The 13,549-nt window shown below is 37.5% G+C and overlaps 1 non-coding gene across 1 annotated transcript; it reads left to right on the top strand.

Annotated features, from left to right (window-relative positions):
• The first annotated feature begins 727 nt into the window (after positions 1-727).
• On the top strand, positions 728-834 carry LOC122666381. The gene has a single exon (XR_006333574.1). It is a non-coding gene; the product is annotated as a small nucleolar RNA R71 (small nucleolar RNA).
• The last annotated feature ends 12,715 nt before the right edge of the window (positions 835-13,549 follow it).

The following is a 13,549-nucleotide window of genomic DNA, read 5'->3' as shown; positions in this document are numbered from 1 at the left end:
TGTCATGAGAAGGGCTATCTTGTTGTCCATCTCATTCAGTCTTGTTGCCTCTTCTGTATTGGTAAACCCTGGGGGTTGCTGATAAGGTGTAAGGAGAGGAGGCCTAGCAGAATTAATAGAAGGTCCTAAATGAGGACGAGGGGGGAAGGGATGAGGAGACATACCTTGGCTTTGTGGTGCAAAGTTGGGCCTTTAGAGACCAAGCTTGCCTTGATGGTTAAAGTTGGATGGGCCTGCTTGGTTCCCTTGATTCTAGGAGAAATTAGGGTGATTTCTCTATCCTAGATTGGAAGTATTGCTATATGGATTATTTTGGTAGAGAGCACTTACATTCTCAGTGTTGGAATTGCCCACAAAGGTGTTGGGGTATTCCTCCAAAAGATGTCCAGGGGTTTGGCACCAACTGCATATTGACACATGATTGACCTGGTTGACCTGGTTAACCGGTATAGACTCTTTAAGAACTATGGACTCCAACCTTTTTATGAGGCTGTCAAGTTTGGCCTCCTTGGCTGGCATACCCTCAATGAGATACCCCTTAGTGGTCCTTTCAGCCTCATAGGAAGATTCCCACTCCCTAGTCTTATCAGCCAAATTAGTTAAGAATGTCCATACATCATTTTTCTCAGAAAAAGAAGTAAAGCCTACAGGACACATGGACTCTACAAGTTGCTTGGTCTGAAAGTCAATACCCTCATAAATAATTTCGCATAGCTGCCACAAGTCAAAACCATGGTGAGGGCATTCTAAGAGGAGGTCTTTGAATCTTTCCATGAATTTAGAAAAGGACTCTTGTGGTTTCTGCCTAAACTGGAGTATGTCACTCTTGAGTTTATTGGTCTCGTAAAGAGGGAAAAAAATTTTCAAGAAGCCAAAGGTGAACTCATCCCATGTATTAATGGAATTTGTTGGCAGTCCATAGAGCCACTTCTTGGCCTGGTCTTTTGGGGCAAAGGGTATAAACCTAAGCTTAGCTGCATCATCAGTCAAATTCTGGACCTTAATTAGAACACAGACCTCCTCAAATTCCCTAAGGAAGAGATATGCATCTTCATTGGCCATCCCTTGGAAGTGGGGTAGCATGCTAATGAAGTTGGTCTTGAGTTCATAATTGTTTCCTGTAACAGGTGGTAAGTTGATGCAAGAAGGTTATGCAGCCTTAGTAGGGTAAAACCTATCCTTAAGAGTCTTGGGTTGTTGGTCACTCATGGTCAAAGGTGGGGTCAAGGGTAGAGGAGAATGTGGTATTCTAATAAGACGATTACTTGAATCACTAGTCCACACTGAAGCCACCTAAATAGATATGAGGTCTCCTTTAGAAAATTAAAAAAAAATAAAAGACTTAGAAAGAATCACCAAAAACAAGAGGGAGTCCAAGATAGATAGTGCATCTATCCCTCAAAAATCGAAACAATGGTTCCAAAGCTGTAAGGATGTCATATAGGTTGACAGCAAGGGAACCCGTATAGTCTTTTATAGCCACCTACGTGCGACTCCAAGTGGATTCTAATGTAGGGTGGAGGACTACTATACGTTTTTATCTCCAAACTCACTCACTATGTCGCTTTCCTGTTATCAAGAGTGGTCCACCTCCAAAGATAAGTCACATGCCAATCCACCCAACCAAGTCAAGATGTAGCGTCATAGGTAACTTAATCCTATGAGGGACACCAAAAGACGGAGGGTTGGAGCATATGAAGGACAATAGATTGGGCGCACACTATTTGAAACAGAAGAGAAACATGAAGAGGTTTTCAAAAACTGATTTTTTTTTTTTAGAAGAAAAGGTAAAATAAAATAAAGCACTTCAAATTACTTAAAAATCAGAAAAATAAAGTGGACAATAATCTCCCCAGCAACGGCGCCAAAAACTTATTTGAGTTAAAATAATACCGCAAGCGTATGGGTCAATCGTAGCTACGGGTCGAACACGAGGAGATATACGCCACTCTATTTAACTAACTTAAAAGTAATGCAAAGTGAACCAAATTAAAGTGTTAAATTAAACTAATTAAACTAATAAAAATTAATGCATCCTAACTCATAAGCATCTAACAAAATTAAGGGATTAAATTGGTGTCCTAACACATGAGCATCTAACCTATCAAACTAACGCAAATTGTAAGGAATAAAAATGCAGCCACATATAATAACCACATAAAAAGAAATAAGGAAATAAAAGTGCATCCACAAACCACAACCATATAAAAAAAAATAAAAGAAATAGAGGGAGAAGAAGAAGAAGATAGAGAGAGATAGAGGAGAGGGAGAATGAGATTAAGGGTTTAGAGAATGAGATACCTTGATGTGCTTGAACCGGATTGAACTTGCTTGTATGAATACTTGAATAAACTTACCATGGCTTCCTCTTCTAAATCTCCAAGTCTTGTCATCAACATAGGACTTAGACTAGGAAGCTTTAAACTAAAGCTATTACAACCATTAAACTAGACTTATGAAATCAAAACTAAGAACTTGATAGAACTAATCTTATGAAATCAAAACTAAAAAATCACAATTTAGAAGGAAAAGAAGAGAAGAAATTTCACTAAAAATTTAACCACTTTACAAGAGAGGGGCTAGGGGTATTTATAGGGGGAAGGAGAGAAGAAATAAGAGAAGAGAGAAGAGGGGGAGGGGCTCCACGATTTTGGAGCTCCTCTCCTTCTAAAAATCATGGAGAGGAGAGAGAGTGTGAGAAGGGAATCCAAAAATAGGAGAAGATTCTCTTCTCCTTCCTCCTTTGCAATGCTTGATCCCCAAGAAAAAAATATAAATAGAAAGAGGGAGAGAAGAGAATATTGTTTACATAAACCTTCTATTTCTAGAAAAGTAAATTTCTAATTCTAACTTGTGCTTCATTTTCTTTGTAGATATCTTCTCCAAGCAATGAGATTAAATCATCTTTGACTTTTCAACCTTCCATAGATGAGAAAATATCTTTCAAAATAAATCTATCCCAAGTAGACTTCCAAAAGTGCCCTTGAAAAGTTGGAGGAGAGAGAGAGAAAGTGATGACTAGGATTCCACTCAACCAAATAACAAAATCCCCAATGCGTCCTCTAAAAATCATGGGGCATTAAATGCAGCCCAGAAAAATCGTAGACACCTTGTGGGCCTTCAAAACTATGGAATCTAGTGGCAGTGTGGGTCCCTCCATGTGGGTAGCGGTCCTTCTCTCTCTTCAAGAATGCAAAATTATTGAAACAGCCCTGTACTTGCAGTAGATCTCCACCATTGCTTAGAAATATCTTCTATAATGTCAAAAATATCCTTGGGCAGTGGTAGAATGACTATGGGCTTGCACTACAGCTCCTTTCTGACCCATTATCCTTTCTTGGCCTAAAAAGAATAATCAACTGTACGGTGGGCTAGACGAATACGTACTTGCGTTCCGTCATATCTAACTTGCTCCAAATTTAATCCTCTTTACAGCCATGGAAAGAAAAATGATAACTTTACGTGTAACTTGGGACATGCAGCTCCCGATAGTCCAGAATAGCCCAAAATAGCCCAAAACCTGAAAAGCATAAGAAAGCACCAAAGTACTCTGTCCAATGTGGTAAAATGTATGCTTTATGCCCTAAGATTTCACACATAAATGTGCTCATCATCCCACAATCATGTATAAACTGTCTGCTTACTTATTAGGAGAGATTGAATGGTTATGAAGCTTGTTATTGTACTATGTGTTATCATTAGAGAACCGATGCTCTATAATTTCACATAATTGAATTGAATTTTGCTTCCGCTAACTCTATAATTAGAATGATTTATTCCTTTCGGTATGTTCCTTTCTGTCATCATATGGTAATGACAAGGTGGACTGTGGCTCGGGACACTGTATCTGCGATCCTGGTAGGTGTTAGGATGATGTGTGATTGTCCCAGTCATACCCCTATGTGGCAAAATATCTTACATCGGGATAGGGGCGTGACACTTGCACTGGGCCTTAGGCCTATAGCCCGGTGCATCATCCAGAGATTGTGGCCTAGGGGCAGAATGGTCATTCACCACTGTTGTACATAATTCTAGGTTATTTTAGCTTCAGAGTACTGTCCCCAACTTGGCAGTGTAGCAGGACCATCACAGACAGGGTTTCCAAGCCCTGTGGTTCCCACTTGGGTACCCAAGGTATTCATTCATGTGGACAGATGTGGGGAGGGGTATTTTGGTCATTTACCTCCTCCCTACACTGATTTGTGGTCCATGGGTGAAGATCCCCAAGTCAGATCAATAAAATTACAAGTTTTCATTCACTGGGCGATGTCTCTGGGTGATGTCTGCATCACCTAGTGCATCGCCCAGAGCTTGTATACACGAAAATAGGCTGAGATTCCTAGGTTTTTGGCCATGGGCAGTGGCCACATCATTCCCCCATGCATGTTAGGTCATCATGGACCCCCAGGGGTGTTCTTTACACTAAGCTCCATGGATTTTCACCTGGGCCCACCACTTGGCTGCCAGAAGCTGCCCAGACAGCCCAGTGAATAGTAACCCAACATATCTTCAACTATAGATCATAGATTTGGCTGCATACAAGGCTTAATTTACGTATAATACAGTGATCAAGGCTATTACAGCTCAGGGCTAGGCTGCATGCAGCCAGGGCACACAGATCTGAAGCCCAGACTGTCTGTTCTTGGTGTAACAGTGCAGTGCAGTCTGGCACAGCCTGGGTTTCTATCTTAGGCTTGTAATAGCCATCAAAATAGGCTCAAAATGCTCAGATCCTTCACGCACCATGCTTGCATGTTGGATCTGAGATGGCCCATGGTAGTTCGCAGCTGTTCTGGGCTGCCAATAGCCATAAAAGCATCAAAACACCAGAGATTTATGGAGATAAATAGCGGACAACAGCATAGCAGTATGAGAAATATGATTTTTATACCTTGAAGCAGGTCTGGTAGCAGTTCTGAGCCAAGGTGAGGTCTCCTCCTCTTTCTTCTCTTTCCTTCTTCTTCTCCTTCTCTTTTCTCTCTTTTCTTTCTTCTCCTCCTCTCCACGGTTTCAATAGTGCCAAGAGCTCTAAATGAGCCTAAGGCACCCCTATTTATAGAACAGCCTCTAACTGAAGCCTGTTTGCCTGCCTAAGCCCCTTTTGAAAATGTGTTTTTAACCTGATTCTTTGCCATTCTGGGCACTCGATGGGGTCCACAGGGATCTATGGGTATGAGGTGGTCCCTCAAACTCCCCTCGACCTATGGAGGGTGCCCATGTCCAATATGGGTGGTCCCCATAGATTAAATCATTAAAATATTACATTTTTCCACTCTGGGTGATGTCTGCATCACCCAGAGATTTCAGCAAGGCTGTTTCTCTGTGGGCTTGCATAGGGGTTTGACCCAGGGTCAGGGTCTTGGACCCACATCCCACTCAAGGCCTTTTACACCTATTTTTAGGGGTGGGACCCATATTTATGGAGAGGAGAGAGAGTACCTGGAGTCCAAGCAGTACATTATGCTGTGGGCTATGCAATTGCAGGGATCTACAATCCATCTTCTGACAGGTATGTAGGAGGACATCCTTGGGGGTTCTCCATTAAATTCAATCACTGGGGTGATACTCCACAGTGTGCTTGGATGCCATGTCAGGGCTTCCTGTCCTTCAATCAAAATTCTAGCCAGTCAGGGGTAGGGTTTGACAGTTGGTCCATACTTATAAGCCACAAGCTCTCTCGATACCCCAACGTTGTGAGATTATCTTTAGTCACCCCCTCCTTATTTTTACCACAAAAAACGCCTCCCTATCTAGGGAGCTTATTGTGTATGGCCTAGGGTTGCCACAGACGGCGCCAATGTTAAGGCCTGGGAGAGTCTATGGTATATTCTCCGCTTTGGGCTGAGGCCTACATGGTTTTAAAATGTGTCTACATGGAAGGGGTTGGTCCCTTCTTATAAGTCACCAGCTCTCTCTCGAAACCCATATAATGTGGGACTATCTTAGTCGGCCCCTCCTTATTTTTACAACAACACAAATGATCATGTTTATCAAGACTAATATTTCAAACTAACTATTGTTGGGAATTTAGATATTGTTTTGGATAGTTGATTGAGTATATCAACACATTTTTCTATCTTAATTTGAGTGGAACATGGTTTATCCATATTCATTTCAATTAGGAATTGGTTGTATTAAAAATGTTAGATTCAGGGGTGAAGGAGTTTTCCTAGATACCACTAGTCCGTACAGAAATGGGTTTCGCTTCGGTCTTGGGAAGAGTTCTCTTTGCTTCCATCTTCATCCTCTCTGCATGCCAAGAGTAAGCTTTTTGGCCTTCACTTTGTTTGTCAACGGCGCTGTCTCAAAATCACTCTTTACCTGTGTTTCATGGATTCTACTCGTGAAAGCTCTGTTTTCGTTTGTTTTTTATTTTAATCAATTTTGTCACTTATATGTGCTTCTCGGTAGAGTTGTTTGGGTTTTTATTTCTTATTTGTAGATTAAAGATTTTCTTCTTGCTGGTTGTCGGAAGTGGTTGTTTCAAAGCTTATGACTTAGTATTTAATTATGAATAGCCTCACTAATAGTCTCTTTGGTTGGATTTATTTTCTGCAAGCAAATAATTTGGATTTCTTGACACAAAATCCATCTTTTTGACTTGTTTTAACAATCCAATTTGAAATCGAAATTCTAAAGAGAGTGTTACCCTTTCACGTAATGGATTTGCCTTCCTGTTTAAAAACCGATTGGCCCCATTAACTCGACCTTGATTACTAACCGATAATCGACTGACTGAATATATATGTGTCCATGCCTAACCTATGAGGCCCGATTACGGTAATGATGCAAGGCCCTAAATTTATGGGTACCAATTAGGTCCAATTGTTCTCTTTTTTTCTTCCATTTTCTTGACAAACGGGCATAGCCTACCGGCAAACTTTCTTGATAAATAGGACTAACTGTTTGGTTTTGACTATTTTGTGTGAGCCACCGCAGACTGCCCAATTGGTTTGGTGTTTATCACCTAATTTGTCCAAACCCTAATCCCCCTCTCCCCTTTTTCCTCACCTGCCATCATAAGTGTTTAATTTGTCGAATAATTGCCGAACTGAAAACTCAATGAATTATTTGGACAAATCCAAATTACGAATAATTCGACTTCCTCTTTTGTTATTAATATCTTTTCTTCTTTTGTTCTACCAATCTATATGTACCTTCTTATAGGTGTTTTTGTGTTGGAATCCCAACACCAAGGATTGAGGAATCAATATCAGTAACAGTATTGATCTCTACTGATACCGATCCATATTGGCCAGGATCGACTAATTTTACCTTTACTTTTCATTTAAAAATGGAGTTTTTTTACGATTTTACCTTTGTTCCGATACTGATTTCCTGATTCAAGATTGGCTAGGTATCGGTAGGCCAATACCAATACGATCTGACACTGATACCTCATTCCATGCCTAGGGCAATATATTTTCTCAAGGAGTAAGTTGGAACATTGAAGTTTTATAGGTTGTTTTCATTTCCATTTTTTTTCATGTCACCTACATATTACTAAATTGAATAAAATCATATTTCATCTCTCTCTCTCTCTCTCTCTCTCTCTCTCTCTCTCTCTCTCTCTCTCTCTCTCTCTCTCTCTCTCATATATATATATATATATATATATATATATATATATATATATATATATATATATATATATATAATCATGATATACTTTTCTTTACACTACTGGTGATTTTTAAATGAAAATATAGTTGTGTTGTTGATGTAGTGGTTGTTGTATCCTGTTTTGTTTTATAATAATTTGTATAATGTCACGTTTTATTATAGTTTAGTTAATTAAGACTCATTTAAATTCTAGATGTTGTTTTTAAAGAAAGATGCTTAAAATGAAATAGAAGAATAATAAAACTCTTGATATTTTGTTATTGTGATTCTATTATTAGTTTTATTTTGAAGTTAAAATCATTCTCTAAAAAAAGAAATTAAATTAAAATTTAAGATTAATAAATTTAAAACGCTACTATCATTAATATTTACATTATTCATTATCATCAATCCTTAAATAACTTCTAAATACACTCTTTGTAGCTATGCCCTTTAGCTTTCCAAGTCTATTCCTTCTTAGTTTTTATCTTCTTCTTGTTTTTATCTTCATTGCCTTCTAACTCAATGACTTCCTTTGTTTTCGCATTTCTTTTCTTGAATGTATCTGCAACGATTCTTTTAGATTTTCTACTTGAATTGTTCCTGACATCAATTTTGAAGTAGAAACAATATATTTTGGATATGCAAGACTTTAAAGACTCTTTATGCTGCAAAATAGAAAATAAACATTAAATATATATTTAAGTATAGTAATTTATTTATTTACTTTAGTAAATTTATTTTAAAAAATTAATATAATTTATTTACCTTTTCTGTTGATTTTGCATATTCAACTACTGATAATCCGATAATTGTTTCAATATCATTAAATATTGTCACAATTTTTGTTTTTATGTCATTTAAGACCCTGAATTTTACTAAGTACCTGTGAATGTGAAATAATTTTTAATTTAAAATACTATTAAAATAAATATTTGTTGTATTGATTTGTTGGTAAATTGGAATCTTACTTTTGTGTATACTCTATATCATCATTTGCACATTTTTCGCATGTTATTTTTGCTCCTTTAAGGTGTACCTTTTTTATACATTTGTGCACGTGTTGTACCATGGTTCTTTAGTTTCAATTTTTGAGATTATTTCTCTAATATAATAAAACTTATTCTGCAAATTAGTATATGTTAGAATCCTTAAAGCAAAATTGAAAACAGTTGTTATATTTTTTATTTTACTAACTTAAGTTACAATATCTTAATTTACCGAAACAAATTGTTCCAGACCAGTATCGGTGGAGATGGAGATCGGTATCAATTCCTAGCCGATCCTGTATCGGTGGATCGGTACGAACAAGGGTAAAAATGTAATTTAAAAAAAATGAAAATAGTGGTAAACCTAACCGATTCGGACCGGCATGGATCGGTATCTATTGAGACCGACACTGATTCCTGGCTAATCCCATATCGATGGTTTAGTACGGACAAGGGTAAAAATATTTAAAAAATAATAATTTTCTTGGAAGAAAATAGGGTAATCTAACCAATACAGATCGATCCGTGTGTCGGGATCGGTTAGGTTTACCCTTGTTTTCTTTTTTTTAAAATTAGATTTTTTTTTTAACATTTTTTTCATTGTCTGTATCAATCCACCGATACGGGATCGGCCAGGAATCGGTAGCGATCTCCATCTCCACCGATACCGATCGAGGATCGTATTTATCGGACTGCATAGGTTAAGTTACCCTATTTTCTTCCAAAAAATTAGTTTTTTTTTAAATATATTTTTATCTTTGTCTACACTGACCCACCGATACAAGATCGACCAGGAATCAGTATCGGTCTCAGCCGATACCGATCTAAATCAATCTATTAACAATGTACCAAAAAATCTAATTTTTGAACAAAAAAGTGTAAACCTAACCGACAAATCGATTTGGATCGGTATCGACTGAGACCAATACCAATACCTTTTAAAACAAAGGTATAAATATATTAAAAAAACAGAATTTCTTTTTTTGAAGAAAATAGGGTAACCTAACCGATGCAATCTGGTACATATCGTTCCGGACCGGTATCGATTCCTAGCCGATCCTGTATCCATAGATCGGTACGAACAAGGGTAAAAATGTAATTTAAAAAAAAAAAAAAAAAAAACCAGGGTAAACCTAACCAATACCAATCCCGATCGGCACGGATCGGTATCTACTGAGACCAATACCGATTCCTGGCCAATCCCATATCGATGGATTAGTACAAACAAAGGTAAAAATATTTAAAAAATAATAATTTTTTGGGAAGAAAATAGGGTAATCTAACCGATGCAGACCGATCCGTGTTGGTCGGGATCGGTTAGGTTTACCCCTATTTTCTTAAAAATAAAATTATATTTTTTTTTTACATTTTATTCATTGTTCGTATCGATCCACCAATACGAGATCGGCCAGGAATCAGTATCGATCTCCATCTCCACCAATACCGATCAAAGACCGTATTTATCGGACTACATCGATTAGGTTACCCTATTTTCTTCTAAAAAATTAGTTTTTTTTTAAAATATATTTTTACCTTTGACTATATTGACCCACCGATACAAGATCGACCAGGATTCGATATTGATCTCAGCCGATACCGATCTAAATCGATCTATAGGTTAGATTTTTTTTTACATTTTCACCCTTGTTAGTACCAACCCATTGATACGGGATCGGCCAGGAATCGATGTCGGTATTTGCTAAGGAATTGGAGAGAGAGAAAGAGAGAGAGAGATCAATGAGAATAAAAAAAGATATTTAAAAAAAAGAAACAACAAGAAACGTTTTGAGATTTTGTGGATTCAAATAGAGAGAGAGAGGGAAGATATCGTTGAGAATAAAGAAGAATTTTTTGAAAAAAAAAACAGCAAGCAAAAGAGATAGAGAGAGAATGAATATCTACCTTATTTAATTAAGGTTTTTTTTTATTACCTTAATTTTATGTGAGAGAATTGGAGAGATTTTCTCTCCATAATTGTTAACCGATTTTCTTTTTGTAAATCTAATTTTATGGAGAGAATTGGAGAGATTTGCTTTAAATAATAATAAATATTATTAATATTAATTAATTTTAATTACAAACAGTAATTAATACTAAGGGTACCTAAAATTAAGAATTTATAAGAAAGAATGACATAAAGATTAAGATTTGAAGAATGGAATTTTAGATAAGATTGAAGGGTTCAATAAGTAAATGAAAGATTTGCCACTAATTAAAAACAATAATAATTAATACTAAGGGTACCTAAGATTATGAAGTTATAAGAAAGAATGACATAAAGATTAAGAATTGAATAATAGAATTGTAGATAAGAATGAAGGGTAGAATAGGTAACTGAACAATTTATCACAACGTGCTTTTATATAATAGTATGATATATGATATATATATATATATATATACATATATTTTTTTTTTTGTTTTTTTCGAAGGCATCAGACTCTCCAAATATATCTGATCTAGGTTATCCTAATGTTGCTTTCAGGTAAAACCTACATGTTCAGGATCTCCAATGTGGGCCTGTCAACCTCCTTCAACTTCAGGATTCAGGGACACAATGAAGCTGGTTGAGGTTGAAGAATCTCACACCTTGCAAAGCATGTATGATTCTCTTGGTGTACGTGTTGGCCAATCTCGTAGTTTCTTATCTGTGCTTGTACTTTGAAAACTATATAACTTTTTCTTTCTCAGACAATGAATTTTACATCATAGAAGTGCATGTTAACCACCACAGAAAAGGGTGGTTGGCCATTTGTCGATTGTTAATCTGGACTACCTAAACTTTAGCTTCTTTTGTGACACCAATTTCACACAGACAATAAAAATCTACAAAACAATCCATTAGGCATGTATTGGTTTACGACATATTTTCTTTGGACTGCCACATCAACATGCACTCATATGGATGCCCTGCTACATCCTGTGCCATCACTAGATCCAAATTCACAAATCCAATCCAGCTCTTTCTCTCTGCCTCTATTTTTTTTATTTTTGGTTGGGAGAGGAAAGGGGGAATGCTGCTTCTGATGCTTGATTTACCAGTTGCATAATACTTTTAATCGAACCAAGTATGAACCAAATTGACTGGGTTTAGTAGTGTTTGCTGATGGGGGACATGACTTGACATGACCCCAGTCATGCTACCTTTACAGAGGTTTTTTAGATCTGATTTTTAGAGGATCCAATCATCTAATTCTCAATTTCTCTTGTCTTTTTATTTTCACATTATCTTGTGGGTTTTCTAGGTCAATTCTTGGTCGAGGGCTATCTTTCTTAATTATATTGTTTGTCTAACCTCCTCAGCCATCCATATTCTGATATGATCATTTCCTTCCCATACTTCTGTCATAACCGTTTGGAAAATAATCATTGATATGATGGTGTCCCCATACAGAACAAATGCAGTACCTCAAAGTATTCAGTCCTTGGCTGTGAACAACTGAAGTTCTTTTTCTCAATGCAATAACCAATTTGCATTGAAGCATCAAAATAATTTGGAAAACCATGTGTCTTCCGAAGACCCATCAATTTGTTCATTGTTTTTTACTTCTTTTGCGGCTCTGTAAATGAACCATTAAGTACTCTGATGTTTGCTCAGCATGCCAAACTTATTCAAAACAATGTATATGTATGATAATCATATTCCTCTATGCTGTGATGGAAAATCATATTCCCGACATATAGGTAACAATTTGCCAATTAATTAAATACAATTTAACCAATTTAATCATGAGAAACTTCTCGAGTCAAATTCACCCTCTATAGCTCGCATTCATCTCTCTCCTCCATCCATCTTTTATGTCCCTTTCGTTCTTTCTCTCCATCTCACACACAAAATATCAATTCCAGCCCTTGATGAAACACCTGGTTAGTTGATTTGGGCCTCTGTCTAAATATGGCAGCATCTTCTCTGTTATTTTCCTTACTAGATAAGTATGCAACCTTATAGTAACACTGGCTCTGAATGTGAGAGTGCCATTTGGCAGTAAACACTGCCCTTTATATTATGGAGCACTGTTTCTAAATTTTACTGCCATTTAGAGTTAGAGAAATGGCCAACATAGGTCTCCATTGCTCATGTTCATAGGCTCAACAGACCTCTTCATGCTTCCAAATTCAACTACAATTGAGAGTTAAAAACTACTGACTCTAATTTTAGGGAGCTCTGGTTTTATGGATAGAATACATCTCAATGTGGATTTTTTACCTATTAGTGTCTTGTCCAGGTTGTTAATTGTTTGAATCCAACAGTTGACCGAGAGATGTTGAAGCTGCATAGATTATTTGCACTGTGCCTACTATCATCAACCAGGGAGAAAATATAGAATAAGCATGGGATAATAATTCCATATTGATCCGAATCAACCCATACACTCCCATTTTTAATAAGATTCCGGCTAGAAGCATACATGTACTGTAATGTGCTTCTCCGTGGGTATCCGGTAACCATATATGTAGGGGTATAATCGGTGATTTGACAGCATAAGTGTTGCGTATGAAAACCTCCGGTAGTTGGTTCGCCCATGGATGAACCTGCAAAAACCAAGCAATGAGCACAGGAGGGCCGGTGTGGCTCCGGCCTAGGACTCTCCGATGCTCAAGTCAGGTCTTCAACGCGACAGCGTAACTACGTATTAAAGAGCAAACCCCCGAATAGAGCTACATACCTGGGTATTTATAGAGTAAGGAGGAGATGAGACGGCTGGGAGAGTCCTAGTATGGTAGGAGTCCTTCTTTCGGAAGGTTCTCTCGCGTAGAGCGGAGTGGAGAGTTATTTTCGGGGTCGGACTCTTATTAAGGTAAGAGTCCATGTAGAGTGTGATTCCGTGTTGCGTTGGGATCGTGGCTCGATCCTTATCCCGTGATTCTCGGGATGTGCTGACGTGGCCCGGAGATCCCCGGTGGGGTGCTATGAGTGCCTCCATGGAGGAGGGCTCGGCCTACGAGGTCGGCCCGTG

Source organism: Telopea speciosissima, chromosome 6, assembly GCF_018873765.1.
Source record: "Telopea speciosissima isolate NSW1024214 ecotype Mountain lineage chromosome 6, Tspe_v1, whole genome shotgun sequence".
NCBI lineage: Eukaryota > Viridiplantae > Streptophyta > Magnoliopsida > Proteales > Proteaceae > Telopea > Telopea speciosissima.
Note: the sequence above shows the minus strand (reverse complement) of the source record. Positions and strands in the feature narration are given on the sequence as shown.